Genomic DNA, 215 nt, shown 5'->3' on the forward strand with positions numbered 1-215 from the left:
AAGCATCATGAGATCAAAAGCATAATAGGATCAAAAGCATCATAGGGTAAAAAGCATAAAAGGATCAAAAGCATCATAGGATCAAAAGCATCAAAGGATCAAAATTATCAAAGGATCAAAGGCATCAAAACAACCATAGGATTAAAAGCATCAAAGGATCATATTAGTTCAAAAGCATCGACGGATCAACAGCATATTGTAATCAAAAGCATTAA

Source organism: Etheostoma spectabile, chromosome 1 (assembly GCF_008692095.1).
Source record: "Etheostoma spectabile isolate EspeVRDwgs_2016 chromosome 1, UIUC_Espe_1.0, whole genome shotgun sequence".
Taxonomy (NCBI): domain Eukaryota; kingdom Metazoa; phylum Chordata; class Actinopteri; order Perciformes; family Percidae; genus Etheostoma; species Etheostoma spectabile.